Here is a 17,616-nt window from a genome sequence, read left to right on the forward strand (position 1 = left end):
GGGGGCTGTTTGACAAAGCAGTCAACTTTAGTACACTGTGTAAGGGTTAGAATAAGTTTATCAAACATGATTGTGGCTCCAACCTCTGTACCCCTACCTTCAACCCCTGTACCAAACTCAACCATTTTTAGCAGCCTTCCCAGAAATTAGAGAGTGTGTGAGTACAACTGCAGCTTATTTGCCTCCTCAATGTTCTTTAGGATATAGGCCTATAAAAGAGTAAGCATAAGGTGGTTTCATTTTAGGAACATGCATATCCTAGACTGAGAGAATTTTAGAAATGGAAGGCACATTTGTAGTCATCTGGTTCAACCATTAATACAAGTGAGGAAGTTCTCTGAGATCTGCTCTTACTGAAGTGGATCAGTGATGGAAACAGCCAAAACTGAGCATCAAAAGACCATCCAGTCTACCTGATGCATGTTCTCCATAGTTCTGGGAAGCAAAAGTGTAAAGTAATTTAAAACAATAAGGGTGTGTGTGTATGTGTGTGTGTAAAGGTGACAGTGGGTAACTGAGAACTTGCTGATGGATGAATGAGATTTGGAGGTGGGGGACATGTATGGACATGTATGTATGAAATGCTATCAGTTCTGAGCAATGATGAAAAGGTTTTACTACTGATATTTGTATAAAGACAACACAGCAGCCTTAGCAACACAACATTCCACACAGCTTGAGGATGACTTCTTTTGTGAAGAGAGAGCGTTCTCTACTCGTGCTTTTGAAGGACTGCAGGACATGCCACTCCAAAATATGGTGCTTTGGTGTATTGGCATTTTTGAGCTGAAGGCACTCAAGAAACAGCAAATTTAGGGAGAGGGTTTCTATGAACTCCTTTTACCTGCCTAAAGACAAAACCTCCAAAAGAAACTCGGTGGTCATAAATGCCCTCCCTTCTTCTCCTCAGGATTTTTATCAACCTGGGAAAATTGACTCATCACAGGAGAGATTAGAGGTCTGCACCACACCCAGACAAACTTTGTCACACACTATCTTATCTCCCATCTATTCCTCTAAGGGTCCAGTCATCTCTCCTAAAATTATTTACTCTCCCCTAAGTGACCTACATCTTCCCTGCTCTTCCCCTAACAAGATGGCATATAAGTTCTCAATTTCCATTACGTTTTTGGGTATTCACTTTTTTTGGTGCCTTTGCCCACATGATATTAAAAATTAATAAATTCGTATACCTTTTCTCCTGTTAATCTGCCTATAGTCAGTTTATCTCATAGACCCAACTATCAAACCCAGGAAGGAAGAGTTTCTTCTACACTTTTTTGGGGACATTGATTTCTTACCTCATATGCCTGTCCTCTGACAGATGATAAATTTATTTCTTTATTGATTGATGGAGAGATTTATTATTCTCTATGTATTTATTGGTTAATTCTTATATGTGCTCTCACCAGAGATCAAACCTGAAACCTTGGCATATGGGACAATGCTCTAACCAACTAAGCTACCCAGCCAGAGCCAGATGGTAAATTTCTTGTCACCTTATCTCTTTCTGAATCCCTCAGGGCATGGGAGTCTGGCTTGTACAAAATAGGTGCTCAATTGAAGAAGGTGAATGTAAAGAATTTGTGAATATCTCACACCCCATTCTTCTCCAAGGTTGACCAGGCCCCACACCTGCCTTCCTCAGGACTCTAGATTCTGCTTCGATAAAGAGAAGTATGGACTCTGGGAAGAAAGATTCATTTGACATGAACCCCAAGAAGGAATTTCTCTGCTGAGATGGACTTTTCATGGTCACCCAAGGGCCCAAATTTTATGACTAGTCAGAGTCTAGCAGCATTTGCTGACAGGGCTCCCCATGTAGTCTGTACACCTGGAAGAATCTCAGACTGAACTCAGCTTTCCATGCTATGCTCCTGCCATCTGAGTCAACTGTTATAAGGGAGTTTCTGGTTTTGTCTTTCAGCCACTGGACTAAGACCTGTCCTATCCAATCAGAATTGCACAACTATATCCTCATTTGCATCTATGCTGACCCATCAGAATGCACACTACCAAACAATCAGAACTGCACAATTCAGACCGATAAGAGCTGTATGAATTTGGAAATCTCATTTGCATAAAATTGGACCAGTTGGGAATCTGAGCAGGAGTTTTCTCCATAAAAAATGGCCTCCCCTTTGTTTCAGGAAGAGCAGTTTTGGTTTCCACCAAAAGCTGCGTCTAGAGGCTGACCTTGCCTTCAGAATCCTGACCAGTTCACTCCATATCAGTATCCCCAGAGCAGGGAGAGTTGGAGACCATGAAACTCAAAATAAACTGATTATATGTAGTTCTGGAAAATGGGAAGATTTGAAACTGTGTCACTAAAAATCAGCCACACTATTTGTTGATTGCAATTTGAGGATTATTCGGGTGAATCAGAATTGTCCAAGGCCTCTTCAGTTTATAGGCCCTAAGTAGATGCCATTAGCAGTAAAACCTCAAATTTCCTTAACTTTGGGCCCCACTTGCATAACCCAGAACCCTAGCCTCCTCTGGTCTACTTGTAGGGGCTCTAGAGGAGCACATGAGCTCACTGTCTTGGCCCTTGAAGCCAAGGCGAGCATTGAGGAGGCTGAGATTCCAGCTCAGGGCACGGACCCTGGGATCCCAGGCTGCAAACTTTACAGCCTTTATTCCCTGAGGTTCTCACTACCAGTGAACCACACTGTGTGCCCCCCTTGGGGCAAAATGGACCTCTCCCCAGTCCACATGGCACAGTGGCCCCTGACACCCAAGTAACCTCTGCTGCTGCTGCTCTGTGTAGTTCAGACCCAAGGCCAGATCCTGTCATCTTGCAGGCCTGTAAATATAATGGGTGCATGGCTAAGCAAAACTGGCTTTTTTTTTTTTTTAGCTCTTGAAGCAGCATTTTAAGGGCTGCCAGCTGTTTCCGGGGCTTGGTGGAGACAGGAAGTCGCCTTGGAGCAGATTTTCTTTGTTCTAGGAAGATACTTGGAGTTGCCCCTCTTGGTCAGGTCATGCAAGTGTAAAGACTAAGGGGGAAAGAGTACAGCAAGATCTTCTGTGGAAGACAAAGGCCTCTCTGCCACCTTTCATATGCAGAGTTGATCTCAAGGAAAAGGAGGGCCAATCTTCAAAAAGGCCCAGAAACTTCCTGGTGCTCAGGGATGCTGAGGAGGCTGATTAGAAAGGAGGTCAGGAATAACAGGAGTCCACCTTCAGAGAGGCAGCCCTGGACATGACCTGGAATCCATCAGAAACCCTGATGGTACAAGGTCTTGCCTGATTCAACCACCTTTTTCCCAGATGCTCTGCAAGGAAGCCTGAGCCCAGAGGTGGTGCATGAGTCTCCAGACCACAGCCTCAACCCTGCTGCATGTTAAAATCATCAAAGAAGCATCTAAAAATTATGGATGCTATAACACTCCAACAGCAATTTGTACCTCAATGTGTTTGTTTGTTTGTTTGTTTGTTTGTTTGTTTTTCAGCCCTTGAAGGAGCAATTTGGTTATTATTTGAAATCATCGAAAGGTAGAAATAATCAATGTCCCAGATAAATGGATGAACAAAATGTGATATGTTCATTCAATAGAATATTATTCATCCTTAAAAAGGAATGAAATTCTGACACATACTACAATGATGAATGAACATTGAAAACATTATGCTTAGTGCAATAAGCCAGTCATGAAAGGGCAAATATCGTATGATTCTACTTATATGAAGTACCTAGAGTAAGCAAATTTTAGAGACAAAAGTGGATGGTAGTTGCCAGGGCATTGGAGTGGGCAGGAGGGGAAAAGGAGAGTTATAATTTGATGGATATCAAGTTTCAGTTTGGGATGCTGAAAACATTCTGGAAGATGGATGGTGGTGATGGTTTGCACAACAGTGTAAGTGTACTTAATGCCATTGAACTGTACACTTAGAAATGGTTAAAGTGGCGAATTTTATGGTATTCATATTTTACCATGCACACAGAAAGTAGTATCAGGGAGGCAATATGGGACTTTTTTTGTGTTAGGCACACCTGAGGCCCTCAGGTTGAAAAAGTAGGTGACAAAGAACACCCTTTTTATAGAAAGGTGCTGGACCTTCTAGGCAAGACTTTAAAAAACAAACAAACAACAACAGCAACAAAAACAGAGGCAGGGAAAGGCCAAAGCCCTAAAAACAAACAAACATGTTTAAAAACAAAGCTCAACCAAGTAAATATGACCATCTAACTGGCTTTATTAAATGATTCATGAGTAGGGCAGCATCTCGTCCGGCAACTAGAAGGGCGCTCTGAAGGGTTGTACAACACGGCAGGTTTTCATAGGAAGACAAAAGATGGGGAGCTGCTAACAAAAGAAAAAAAATTATTTTTGAGTGGGGACATTATTCTTTTTTGTTTTTTATCCTCACCCGAGGACATTTTTCCATTTTTTGTTCAGGTAGAGTTGGGAGGCAGAGAGAGGAACAGAGAGAGAGAGAGAGAAACATCGATGTGAAAGGGACACATCGAGTGGCTGCCACCCGCACAACCGACCAGGGCCCGGAACAAACTGCAACCGAGGTACGTGCCCTTAGCGGGAACCGAACCCAGGTCTCTCAGGACCACAGGCCGACGCTCTAACCGCTGAGCCAAACCGGCCAGGGCACATTATTCTTTTTTGGAGGGGCGAGAGAAAGGAACTGTTTTTATGTAGCAGCTTGCCTCTTCTTTCTATGGGGTGAGGGGGAATGGAGAGGACCCATGTGACCGATTACCTCATTGGTATTGACCAGAACCTCCCAGACTGATTGGTTGATTATGCTAATGAGAGAGGTTGAAACTGCAGTTAGATCAGGTATTAAATCTGGGTTTGGTATCATGGGCTTTTAGCCCGAGCAACACCATTTTGAGCCTGTGGTTTTCTCTTTATCACCGACAAGAAAGCCACCAGAGCCCTGCCTTTCTGAATTCTGTGACTATCTAATGAATACCAATGAAGACAGAAAAAAATGTAAAAAGTGGCATCTACTCAAGTAGCTGTTAAATGGCAGAAAGAGAGGGTATAGGGTTCTTCCATCTTCAAGAGATTTGTTCTAAGCGTTATTTATAAAGATACTAGGAATGAGGTTGTCCTGGGCATTTCCCTTCCCCTCAAGCTAAGAGAAGGCACCTAACAGGTAGACCCAGAGTGCTAGACAGGGGTTTCCTGAGAAGCGTAACAAAATATGGCACCCCAAATGAGGCAATTTAACATAAGAAATATTTTGAGCTGAAAGCAATTGAGAAGAAGCAGATATAAGAAAAACTCTCTACCTTCTCCTTCTTTGCTTAAAAAAGCAGGATATAGATTTATAAAGGTGTCCCCCTCCCCTCTCTATCAAGAACAGAAGTTAAGCCCTGGCCGGTTTGGCTCAGCGGTTAGAGCGTCGGCCTGCGGTCCGGAGAGACCCGGGTTCGGTTCCCGCTAAGGGCACGTACTTCGGTTGCAGTTTGTCCCCGGCCCTGGTTGGTCGTGTGGGTGGCAGCCACTCGATGTGTCCCTTCACGTCGATGTTTCTCTCTCTCTCTCCCTTCCTTTCTCTCCCTCCCTCTCTATCTGTACAAAAAAATGGAAAAATATCCTCGGGTGAGGATAAAAAAAAAATAAAAAAAAGAACAGAAGTTAATCACTAGAGACAAATGTCCATCCTCATCAGTCCAGAGAAATCTGCGGAACAAACCTCGCTAACCTAGCCCTTATCTACCATTAGTTTCCCCAAATATTTGCCTTCCCCACAATTTGCCCCTAGAAGTTCAAAATCCTTTTCCCATTTCTTGTCACTTTTCTAAAATCAAAGCTGTGGGCCCTGTACTCCTCTGAGTACTTCAAGTGTGCGCACAGTGTACATGTTAATAAACGTCTACTTTTCTCTTGTTATCCTGTCTGTCAGTCTACAGAGCCACGGGCAAGGAACCTAAGATGACTGGAGGGAAGGCAGAAGTGTTTCCTACAACTGCGTTTGGGAAGGCTGGAAAAGTTCAAGAGAGAGGTGCTAGCTATACCTGCTCCTGATCGAATGGGCCTCCATGTTGCCACACGTATACATGAGCAAGAAGCCTTCGGAGGATGGAAGTTTTCCTCATCTTGCACAATGATCTTGGTGGTAGTTACCCAGGTGCAAAAATTCATCATGCTGCATACTTAAGATGTGTGTGCTTTGCTGTATCTAGGTTACACCTCAATTCCAGTGGCCAAGACCCCTCCCCCCACCCCCAGAAATTCTAGATTTAAATGATATGGGATAAGGCTCTGACATCAGTATTTCTAAAGCTCCCCAGTCAGTTCTAATATGTAGCCAGCACTGAGAAATGCCAGTAGGGGCCTCACAACACTTTCTTGTAGGGGTTGGCCCTACAAGACTGGTGACTGGTCTGTGCCCCACCTTTGGAAGCAGCATTAGCCTCTAGGTCCTAGAGTCTAGGAGCTAGGTGAACTCTAGGGGTTATAGGACGATTCGTAGGGTAGGGGAGTGGAGCATTACAACGTGTGAACTTCCACCTGTCTTCCTATATCCTTCTAAGACCTTCCTCTCCTCTTTTCCCATACAATTCAACTTTGAAAATCCACCCTGCAGGCCACCACCCGGGAACTCACCAGCTCTGGCTAGACATCTGAGCCCCAGTGGCAAGGGCCTCCCATGGTAACAGCCGAAAGTCTAAGGCGTCAGCCCCCAATGCCTCTTGCAAGAGTGTCACCTCAGGGTAAGCCAAGGAGCCAGAAGTTGTGACTGCAGGGACTGGGGGCCCACACCTTTCATCTGACATCTACACACGTGGCCTGCAAGGAAGGGCAAACACAATGAGGCAGGGTGTAGGAAGACACAGACGTTTCCAAGGACCCTGGAGAAGAATGAGCGAGATGATTTTGGCTGGGGAGTCCCGAGTAAATGCAGTGTAAAACTTTGACTGTGGCCTGGGGAGTCTTTAGAAGGAGTATTTATGGTTGTATTTTTCATTGAGCTTGGCTGGAAGGCTTCAGATATGGAAGGATCTTTGGCTCTGGGAGCCTCACCTCAACCAGTGTGTCTCTAAATCAAGTGGGGAAGTGGACAGGCTCTGCGGTACTGGACACTGATGTTGAGCCTCGGCTTGAAAAGTCAAGCTTCTTAGAATTAGCTCTCACAATTAGACATTTAAAAATATCTAATGAATACCAATGAAGAAATAAAAAATAAAAAAAGAAGTGATATCTACTCTAGTAGCTGTTAAATGGCAGAAAGAGAAAGTATAGGGTTCATCTGTGGGGCAGCCCATGGCAAAGACCCCCATTCCCTTTCTTGAAGGTCAGAGCCACCCTAAACCACTTCCAACTTTCCAGAATAACTTCCCTAAATCTCCTAAGCGGTCAGGGTACATTTGAGACATTGCCAATACCACTGTCAAATTATCTCATCTTTACCTTAAATCCCAAATATAAGAGCCAGACCCTCCTGCCATTCCCCTTAGTCCTTATCTTCTTCAAATTATAGTCCAGCTCTGCCAGTGCCCCTCAACCCCTTGGCATAGTTTCACTTCTGTCATTCTGTTTTCTTTCTCTGTTCGTCTTCGTTTTATTCCCTTTTCTTCCCTACTTTACTCTCCAACTAGAGTGATTTTGTGCCGCCCTAGTGATTTTTGCATATCCTAATATTTACTTAATTTTTTTACATTGACTGATTTTTTTTAATCTCTTAACTCCCTTTTAAAAACCTAAATAAAATTACTTCTAAAAGAAACTTTATATCAATAGAAAACGAGTATTCCTTGCTGTAAAAAAAGAAAATTGTAAAACAGTAAAATAAATGCGATGAAAACAGAGTTATGGTATTAAATTCTAACTGAATACTGTTGGTGACCGAAGGCTCTGAGCCAGAGCCCTACCCACCCTTGGTTCACAGAGGAGGTAAGAAATGTTAAGAGAGGTGAAGACAGACTAGCACCAAACTGAGGCTTTGTCCTTCACACAATCAGAAGTGGCAAGGGACTAGCCTCACTGTTGTGTTATTTATTTAATTCTGTGTCCTTAGATGGTTCTGTGGGCCCAGGAAATCATGGTGTGAAGAATACTCTGGTTTAGTCCCTGTACCCTACCCTTTGTTCTCACTCTCTCATTTCTTCTGTTTCCCTGTTTGTCTCCTCATTTCCTCCCATCCCTTTCCTCTCTTTTTGGTGGAGTAAGCAAGTTCTTCTGCGATCTTCAATGTATTCATTACTCATGAGAAAAAAGGAAAAAGAATTCGCCCTGGCCGGTTTGGCTCAGCGGTTAGAGCGTCGGCCTGCGGTCCGGAGAGACCCGGGTTCGGTTCCCGCTAAGGGCACGTACTTCGGTTGCAGTTTGTCCCCGGCCCTGGTTGGTCGTGCGGGTGGCAGCCACTCGATGTGTCCCTTCACGTCGATGTTTCTCACTCTCTCTCCCTTCCTCTCTCTCCCTCCCACTCTATCTGTACAAAAAATGGAAAAATATCCTCGGGTGAGGATAAAAAAATAAATTAATTAAAAAAAAGAAAAAAAAAAAGAATTCAAACTGAGAAAAGGTGACCAGGTTAGGCCCCTTGCCAGCTCGGCCTGCCCCACGTAAGCCTTCTTCCAAGGACTGGCTCTCTCTGCCTCTCTCCAAGCTGGCCTCCTGTTCTTAGAATTGGGTAGGACTTCTTCCCTGACATAGTTTTTGATACAGTGTCTAAAGAGGAACGCCAGTCAGTGATTGGGAATGCAGCATCTAGGTCAGCCACCCTGAGCCAGGTCTCTGCCATCCTGGACACATTGTCCCTCCAGGCAAACCCAGAGAAAAGTAGCTCGGCTTGGATTCATGTGGACACAGAAGCAGACTCATCGTGCAGCTGGTCCCATACAGTGGGGTGGCTGGGTCTAGTGGACGAGGTACGATGTTATTAGGTAAAATCACAACTCTGATAAAAATGTAAAAACTGAACATGTGTTTAAAATGTATTTTGTTCAAATGATACAACAGAACCAGGCACATATATATGTTATGACCGATTCAAAGGAAGTCAGAACAGCACAAGTTTATACAGAGTAAAATGGTATTGAGATGATTTGCAATGAAAGATACAAGTATTGGTTTTTTATTTTCCTGCCAACAGTGGGGAGGGGTGAAAAGAAATCAAATCTAGCCCTGACCTCTGTGGCTCAGTTGGTTGGAGCATCATCCTTTGCACCAGAAGGGCAAGAACTCAATTCCCAGTCAAAACACATACCTAGGTTTCAGGTACCATCTCCGGTTGGAGCACGTACAGGAAGTAACCGATGGACACTGTATCTCTCTCACATTGAAGTTTCTCTCTCTCCCCCTAAAAAAAAATATCAATAAAAAAATAAATTAAAAGACTCCTTAACTTTCAAAACTAAAGATAGGCCAGAATTTATATATCTATCAATTACCTACAATTTATGATGTTGCAAAATGACAATAAACAGAGTTTGAATCTGGATGATACTGTGGGGAAGGAGAATTTTTCCTCTACCCTTCTAGGTTGTTTTGGCTGGTCTAATAACTAAACTGACATCAAACAGAGTAACAGGAGAAAAACAAATTTAATTACATACATATGGGGCCCCATAAAAAATATGAGACCCATAGGAAATCAGGCAATTGAAGCTTATATGCCATCCTGAGCCAAGAAGAAGTGGGTAGGGGTCTGGTACTTCAAAGGGGATGAAGATAATTTACAGGAAGCTGGGAAGAGCAAATGTTTGGTAAACACATATTTGCCATGTTATGCGGAGACATTGGGACACAGAGAGGACTTTGATCTCTAGGCTCTGAGAGCCAACCCCACCCCAAAGCCCCCCACCCCCACAGCCTACACTAACCAATGCCTTTTATAGTCATATCTGGTGAGAACTCTCTTTCTGGGCCAGGCCCTTTCTCTTAATTCTTTTAGGTAGTTAAGAGAGAGATAAACATTTTTCTTGAATCTGCTGGGTCTTGATTGCCTTCAGTTCAAAATAGTCCATACGCCAAAGTGGCATCCATTGGGGAGGCTTATTCTGAACCCCATCAATACATATAGATGATTCCCATTTTCCATAGAAACACAAAATTGTTTGTACATAAATTTCTTAACCCAAGGGAGACCCCACTCATTTGACTAATGCTTCCCAAGGCCATCTCCTTTGAGTGTACACCACACACTCCGCCTCTCCACCAACCCTGCACCAGGCGGGCGAGGCTGGGAGCAGATGCTCACTTGACAGTAGGTATAAGGAGAGCTGGAGACTTGGGTTCCAGGCGTGACTCATCATTAACTAACAAGCAGGAACAGCAGGCCTCCATCAAGTCTCCTAACCCTCTAGGTCTAGTTGTCAACATGAGGGCCGACAACCAGAGGTGCTCTCCGAGGTTTCTCCATCTCTAAAATTCCAGGGACCTAAGAAGCCGATATTCATAAATCTTAAAATAGCTCAAGTACTTGTCACAAGTAAGCGACAACCCACAGGATGACTGATTCATGTTTTTACTGCCCTGGGGTAAATGTCAAGTAAGGTAACATCTTTAGGGTTCTTCCTTTGTTTGTTTGGTATTCTTTTTTTTTTTTTTAATGTTTTGTTTGTTTGTTTGTTTTTGTTTTTAGGGAGAGAGAGATAGAAACATCCATGTGAGAGAGAAACATCAATCTGTTGCCTCCCATACATACTCCAACCAAGGGCTGAACCCCAAACCCAGGCATGTGCCCTCATGGGGAATCGAACCTGGACCACTCAGTCCACGGGACAACGCTGGTGCGGAGCTTGTGTGGTACTCTTACCCACCGCCTCCCGCCACTTGAACAGCCTAGGGCCCCTGAAGAGCACTGTCTTTTAACGACCGAGCCCTTGTTCACGTGGTTTCCAGGAAGCGAGTGGCCGAAGAGGAGAAGGAGAGCGCTTTGTGCCAGCCTCTCTTCCCACTCCAGATTCGGAGTTTTCCTCCAGCTGTGGGCAGAGGAAACGACCCTACACGTGGTGTGTGGGCTGGAAGACATCCAAGAAAGGCCCAGAGAGGCTGTGAGGCCAGTTCGGGCCACACACCCGGGCGAGCCACGCACCATGCCAGGAATGGCCAGGGCACGTGCCACTTAAGGGGTGCGCCCAGCAGGACCCAACGAGGTTCCTCTTCGGGTCCCCACCACTGCCTGAGTCAGGCAGGAAAAGGCGTGAGTCACCCTGGGGGCGGGGTCGCCCGAGGCGGAATGCCCAAGGAGCAATTAACATAACAACTCTGGGGGGAGGGGGTGCTGGGCTGGCGGTGGGACGCACCCCTGGAAACAAAACAAAGTTCTGATCCCTAGTCTTTTAGCCCGGGAGTCCCCTGGCCTCTGAAACAGCAGGAGGAGGAGGAGGAGCCAAACAGGCGAGTTGCGGGGAAGAATCTAGTTTCCAGTCGCATCAGTCCTAAATTCTCCCTGAGACTGCCAGAAAAGATGCTAATGAAAGACCGATTGTGTGGCCCCAGTGTTTTCTTCGGACATCTGCCCGGGGAACTGGTTAGGAAGCCCAGAAGCAAGGTCACCAGCCCCATGCTATGGCAATACCTTTTGCTCGCTACTGACCCCTCCTGGGGTGATGGGAACAGCTACTGGGGCATTGGGAGACAGCAAGAGATCAACTAGACCTGGACACAGCTACTGGCTCTTAAACCCAACATTCTTGGACTATGGATCCTGCCTAAACCTCAGGCCACAGAGTCAGAAGCTCAAACCTTGGCAGTTTCCTTTCCTCCAAGGAGCCCCAAACCCTTTCACACAGGGTTTCTTTTTTGCCTGAATCTCCTTAACATTTTGTCCTGGAGAAATAGAGGGGTCATTGAGGACTTTGGGATGAATGAAATTGATAGAGTCAGGTTTTATCAGTGTCACTCTAGCAGCAGAGCAAGGGATAGATTTGGGTGCAAGGCTAGGATCAGCCAGGTCTTTAACAGTTACTTACTGATGTCCTACTAGGTGCTGGCTCCGTAGCAGGCTGCAGCAGTAACCCCAGGGAAAGATCTGGAGGGACTGCAGGCGAACAGGGCAGTGGGTAGAGAGAAGAGGCTGGGCCTCCCGAGGGGTTGCATGGAGGAGAGCGGGGACTCCACCACCTCCCCCTCCACACCTTCTCTGCCCCCCACAACGGAGTGGTTTTTGCTGGCAAAGTAAATACTGTCATCCATCCAGCAGAATGAGATTCTAAGCAGAAGGGCAAGAGTAGAAGAAAGAAAAATGAATTTTGATTTGAATATGGTTGAGAGATGGCTTAATTACAGGGCTAAGAAGAAGGACTTGGGCATCAGTCTGTTCAAAACCCTGCTTGGCCACTGCCAGGCTGCAACCTTACACAAGATGCTTTGTCTCCTAGCCTCGGTTTCTTTTTCTTTTCTTTTTTTTATCCTCACCCGAGGACACTTTTCCATTTTTTTGTTCAGATAGAGTGGGAGGGAAAGAGAGGAAGAGAGAGAGAGAGAAAGAGAAATCGATGTGAAAGGTACACATCAAGTGGCTGCCACCCGCAGGACCCATCCAGGGCCGGGGACAAATTGCGGGAACCGAACCTGGGTCTCTCTGGACCACGGGCCGACGCTCCAATCGCTGAGCCAAACCGGCCAGGGCCCAGCCTCGGTTTCTTTACCTGTGAAAAAAGCATGCAACACCAACCTCATGTGTTTTTGTGTGTGTTTAAAAAAAAGAAAAGAAAAGAAAAAATATAATTAAATAGCAGAAATTGCTTAGTGCCTCGCCATTCAGAAAATAAAAGCTTGGAAAAAAAGAGATGAGTAATAGGCTACATTGATTGCTACAATGAGCCAGGCATTGCTCTCAGCTCTCTACATAATTTCATTTAATCTTCTCAATAGCACCATAAGATAAATTCATTATGATCTCAGGTTTACAATTGAGGAAACAACGAAGCACAGAGAGCTTAAGACACCTGACTAAAGTCACACAGCTAATAAGTGGTAGAGCCAGAACTCCACCGAGATCTGTCTGACTCTAAAACCATGGACTTTAATATTCACACTGATGCCTTCACAGCACATACAGGTCAAAGTTTAGAAGAAAGGTATGGGCATGAACTACAGATCGAGGAGTGGTCAGGATTTGACAAGAGTTGAAACCATGGTTATAGATGGAATCATCCAAAAGAAGTGCATACGGTTGAGAAGGAGAGAAGGCATGTATAAACATCGACATTTATAGTGCAGACAGAGGAAGAGAAGCCCCAAACAGACACTGAGCAGGAACAACCAGAGAGGTAGGCGGGGGCGAGGTCAAGGGAGAGTTCAAGGAGGGGTGGCCTCTAGCAGCACACTGAGCAGCCAGCTGTAGTTTGAGACGAGTCCAGTAACGGGTCCTTGGAGAGCTTAGCAAGAGCACTGGTGGGGCAGAGGCCAGGTTAAAGGGAGAATTAGGAATAGACAGAAAATGAGACTTGTATTATCATGGAGGGAGAAAGAGGGGGTGATTTTAGAGGTGGGTACAGAAGAAAAGAGAGGTGACCCTAGATGTCTGATTAATGCACTGGGACGGCGAAAGGCTTCCTCCAGGGGCAGGAAAGGAGGTGCGTTCTGAGTGATGATGCAGGAGGTTGAGGGGATTCATGGCCAATAGCCTTTCTTTTCTCTGTGCAATTGGAAGTCAGCTGCAAAGGGTGTGCAGTGAGAGTTAGGAAGGCAGTTTGAGAGCCATGGGAAGATACGAAGTCAGCAATGTGGTGAATGGTGCCAGGCTAGCCAGGTTGGGTAATAGGACTGCCATGCAGGGAAAGCTCCGATGGAGATTGGAGACCGTGCACCAGGAACGGTCATTGATGACATTGTTGGGTGCTTTCCCCAGCAGCCTCACCGGCCCACCAGTCACCCACCATCCCTGTTTACCTAGGCCAGTTCCAGTTTTAGCACTCAAAGTCTAAAATTTCAGGAAGCCGCTCAGTCTCAGGCCAATCTGGACAACAGGGATAGGAGGAGCAAAGGTAAGGGTGAATTGACCTGTGGCTGGGGACTTAATGGGACTTACAGGGGGAGGTAGGAGTGAGGATTAGAGGGAGATGGCAAGAGAAGGATGAAGGTGAACTACTGTCAGGATTCTGGGATGACATGAAAAACAGCAGTGAAAGGAAAGAGTAGACAGAAGTGGAGAAACAGGACAGATCATGGGACTAGAGTTCCTATTGTAAGTGGAGAGTGGGTTTAATGGGAAAAACGATTTTCAAGAGCTGGGCGGAAGAGATGAGGATGCTTTCGGCTGCACATAACAAAAAATGAACTCAAAGTAGCTTAAACAATACAGAAATGTATTATGCCACATAACAGGAAGAGCAGGTTTCAGTGTGGCTGACTCAGTGGCTCAGCAATATAATCAAAGAATGAAATTCTTTCCATTCCTCTGCCCTGCTACTCAGCCTAGAGGCAAAGTGGCTACCTGCAGACATGACAATGTCCAGAGGAAGAAAAAAGACCACCTCTTCTTATGAGTTTCTCTTAGAAACAAGGAAATTTTTCTCAGAGATCCCCTAACAGACTTCCCTTCCCCTCTCATTGGCCAGGACTGGGTCACATGCTCATTCTAGAGCCAATCTTTGGCAAAATAGGCCAATCAGATCTACTCTGGAGCGTGGGGTGGGCCGGCCTCCTCGAGGCACATGGCTGCGTGGGGGCAGAAGTAGATCTTGAATGAAATTGGAGTTCTGTTAGAAAGAAAGAAGTGTGGGTGGCTGCTGAGTGCAAAGCTAACAGTGTCCATCACAGAGGCAGCCGCGGGTAAGTGGGAGATGAACGTTATTATGAAAACTATTTAACTTTAGTTTCTTGCCCGCTCAAATTCTTGCTGTCTCTCTTCTGCCTGTGAGACGCATTACGCACTCATTAGCTTTAACCAATAGTGCAGTAAACGTTATCATTTCTTCATAAAAATCCTCTCCTCTGGTCAAGTACATCCACCCCCTGATCCAAGAACACACCTTGTCATTTCCCACTTTCTTGCCTTTCCCAGTCCTTAGAACATAACACCCCCACCGCTGCCACCTTCTGACGAGTAGCCAGACCGTACCCATCCATCAGAACCTGGCCCAGACCCAATCGCTTAGTCTATAACCACATAATATTAATGCCCCGAAGAACCTCCCAGACCATCCAGTCCAGAATCATGTCTTCGGGGATCTCTCTGTGTAGACACAGTTCCTGGAGAATGGGTCCAATTTTACACTTCTCAGGGGTCCTCTTAGCCCCCAGCACAATGACTGATACACACAACAGATGTTCACTAAGTACTTATTGACTGGCAGATTAATCAATAAATGGTCACAGACTGAAGACTGCTCTGCTTTTGAATCTGCAGAGCGGCTCTCAGAGAGAGAGCTGAGGAAGGCGGGGAGGAGAGGCTGGCTGTGAACCAAGGAGGCACTCCTGGGCTACCCTGGGATGTTGGGGTCGGAAACAAGAGCCATAACAAAGCTGAAAGGCATGGAAATGATCAGCCCTCAAAGGAACACATTAAACAAATTATAACCCTTGCTTGTCTTCTAAGGTACACTTTGGTATCATCTCTGCTAAAGTGAGTATGCCCACGGCCACCCCATCACTGGCCATTTTTATCCCAGCTGTTAAGGTCGGGATCTTTGGTGGAAAGGAAATGAACAGGGGTCCTTGAAAGGACCCACAGAGACCCTCTGGTGAAAGCTGTCTTCCCCTTCCCTGGGAAGGGTAGAAGAGCTGGGGTGGGGTGGGGGCTTTTTGTTCTTGATGGCAACTGCATCTTTGATTCCCAAAGAGCCCGAGAAATGTAGAGGAGTCTGGATCTACTCTAAGCTAAACAGATTGGTCTGTTTTAAGTGATTAGTGGTCCTGGCCAGGCTTGTTGATTTTGAGAGTTCATCAACCATTGAGCAAACATTTACTGAGGATCTGCTTATTGGGGGACACCGGTAAAAGCCTAAGAGAAAATCTCCTCTGAAGAGTTCACAGCGTAGTCGAGGCCTCAAGGTTAATGAACACGTGCAACAACTAGCAAATGACAGGACATCCGTGATCTGTGTGGCTCGGACTGTCCTGGTCTTCCCAACACCATCTGTCTCCAAGTTCTCGTCAAAGACTTCTCTGCCCCAGCCACTGGGGTGGATGGCATCAACCAGGAGAGGGAGAGATGCTGCTCCAGGTCACAGGTGGTAAGGAGAGAAACCGGAAGCAGCAAGGTGGTGTTCCGGCCTCAGGGGGAGCCAGCTTGAGAGTGGGAAGTGAACTTAAAGAGAAAAAACATACTGAGAGCGCCAGGCACGGATGGATGAACAGGTGGAGTTTAAGTCCCTAGTTGACCTGGGCTCCCCAAGGCCGCCGACTATAGCTTGGTTTTGAAGGGGTTGGGGACACGTACCCCAAAAGATGGCACTTCGGCATAGCGAATATGTTAAGCTGAAGGTGTTTGAGAAAAGGCAGAGCTAGAAGGACACTCTGACCTTCCCCTCCTCACTCAACCCACCTTTCTTCTCGGAGACAGGTCATGAAACAGGCCTGTGAGAGATGGCCTCCCTGCACCCGGAGGAAAGGGCCATCTTATCTAGGGAGATAAAGGGAAGCCGAGAAGAATCCTACCAAACAGGCCTTGCTAAATTCCCCCAGTGTACTCCAGTGACCTCATACTTTTTAACCTCTCCTAGTCCTCCATGACTGTCCACTCCTCATCAAACCTAGCTTTAAATCCCCACGCCTTCATTTTCTTAGGAAGGTTCCCCTATCATGTAAAACGTACACCACGGAAATGTCAGTGCTTTTCTCCTGTGACTCCGTCTTGGTCTGTTTAATTTGCAGACCCAGCCAGGGGTGCTAAGGAGGCTGAGGAAATGTTTTCTGCCCCTCCAGTCACATGGCCAACACATGGCCCCTTTTTCCTTCTGGCTGGTGCAGCCCAGGTCCCCACTGGCGCAGTCACCGGAGCCCCAGAAGTGGACATGCAGCACGTGTTCAGTGAGGGCTGAAGTGATTCCGGAGGCGGCCTTGAAGGATGGAGAGGAGAGAGCAGCCCCTTTGAAGGAAAGAAGGCTCTACAGACATGAGCAGGGACCGTGGTCAGACAGGTGGAGGGTGGGGCCGGGAGGGTGAATGCGGAGACTGGGGCCAGCTGGGCAGAGTGCAGGGGTCCCTGGGAGGGGAGCTTGGGCTTCTGCTGCTGGAGCCGCCCGACGGCCAGCCTGGCTCGGCGGGGCAGGAGGCTGGCAGCTGTCTGCCCGCGCTGGCCTCCAGCACACTTCCTCCGGCTCGGGAATCCTTTCCGCTTTCCCGGGCAGAGCGCGCTGCACACTCAGGTTACACCGTGACGGCGAGGCCGCGGCTGGCTTTCTTTCACGTTCGCTTTTGTCCACGTCTCCTCCAACCATTCCATTCTTTCTGGTTCCTTCTAGCTCTCAGCTTGTCTTATTTCCTATTTTTAAAATGTCTGAAAACTTGCTCACTGTCGAGGCTGTCACCCCGGGGAGGAGAAGCGGCAGCTGAAACACCCCGAATCTCTACTTTTCTGAATTCACACTGGACACTCCAGCCAGCAGCTTCTGCATTTCGAACCAGACAAAGGCAGGGTTCTGGATGTTCTCATGGCAACCCTGATTGACATCTCAGGAGCCTGCTCCATCACCAACTGGGTCCTGGGTGGTTTTCACCGGGCAATGTTTGTATCAAAGGCCTGTTTGCC

General features: G+C 46.5%; 1 non-coding gene across 1 annotated transcript; it reads left to right on the top strand.

The window, feature by feature from the left end:
* Nucleotides 1-361: 361 nt before the first annotated feature.
* Nucleotides 362-441, top strand: LOC118631304. Its single transcript, XR_004959788.1, has one exon. It is a non-coding gene; the product is annotated as a small nucleolar RNA U2-19 (small nucleolar RNA).
* The last annotated feature ends 17,175 nt before the right edge of the window (nt 442-17,616 follow it).

Source organism: Molossus molossus, unplaced genomic scaffold (assembly GCF_014108415.1).
Source record: "Molossus molossus isolate mMolMol1 unplaced genomic scaffold, mMolMol1.p scaffold_m16_p_15, whole genome shotgun sequence".
Lineage (NCBI taxonomy): Eukaryota > Metazoa > Chordata > Mammalia > Chiroptera > Molossidae > Molossus > Molossus molossus.